Genomic DNA, 1,226 nt, shown 5'->3' on the forward strand with positions numbered 1-1,226 from the left:
GCCTAAACCCTCCAACGTGCACAGCTCATCCTCTGTAGCTGAGCGTAAATTTATCACAGCCATCCTAAAATGTGAGACAAAATACGTTAAAGTTTCTATGTTGTAATAGAGAAACAAGTCGATACACTTAACTAAACCATTACAAATTTATGCAAAAGGACAGTATACTAACGTTGCTACACGTTAAATAAATAAATAAATAACAATAAACTAATAGAACTGACTTTAAAGTGCGGAGGCTGTTAGCGAAACATCAATAAATCATGAAATGATATGTCTCGCGCTTTAGAACGCTTCATTGTATGAGATACCGAAATTTGATCACATTAGATAAAACTGGGCCAAAATATTAACAAAAGAAATATTTACAAGGAGACAATTGAAAAAGTACATGGAGAATAACGTGGCTTTCACAGACGATAAAAAGTAACCCATTCTTTAAATGTTATCTTGCAATTCTATTGATGTACTTGCTCATGTGAATGTTCCGATTCGTTTCAAAATATAAGTACCTGTTTACATTGCATCCTGTGTCTTTCTGGTAAAATACTCATTTACTTAAATAGAGACTAGCCGTTAAAAGGTTTTAGAGGAATCGGGTACGGGTACGTTGGCCAGTTATAGAAGCTACATACCGGTAGACAACCGCGATCACATAACACAAACGCATAACGAACTGCACTAATCATCACAGTACCAGCAACTGAGAGTAAGAACAGATCAAAATTGAAAATATAGTAAATTTGATGAGCATCAACGGAAAGTCATGATCATACAATCCATGTACAAATCTGTCACTTTTTATAATCTATATAAAATACCTATACATTTAATACATATATGTTTCCGAGGACACATCGAGGATAAGAATTCTTTTGAATGCGGTGTGATGTCTAACTTAGTCAAAAGAACCTGCGGACACGTTGATTTACTGATGATAAGTAATCTCGAACAAGTGCATTTCATCTTCCCAAGTGGCTTTTGGAGATGGGTCAATACACTTGGAGACATGGTAATGTCCTGAACACCATCGCAGTTCCCTTGAAAAGAGAAAGGTAAAGAAAGAGTAAGATTTATGAATTAAATCAAGGAAGGACAGCAGGGAAAGAGTGACGATAGAGCTGAAAGGAAATGATCGTTTCATGCAGAAATCGCTGACACCACCTCACGTCCTGACATTGTCATCTGGTCACGGACAACGAAGCAGGTAATGATACTGGAGCTGA

This window comes from Mizuhopecten yessoensis, unplaced genomic scaffold (genome assembly GCF_002113885.1).
Source record: "Mizuhopecten yessoensis strain PY_sf001 unplaced genomic scaffold, ASM211388v2 scaffold2805, whole genome shotgun sequence".
In the NCBI taxonomy this organism is placed as follows: Eukaryota; Metazoa; Mollusca; class Bivalvia; order Pectinida; family Pectinidae; genus Mizuhopecten; species Mizuhopecten yessoensis.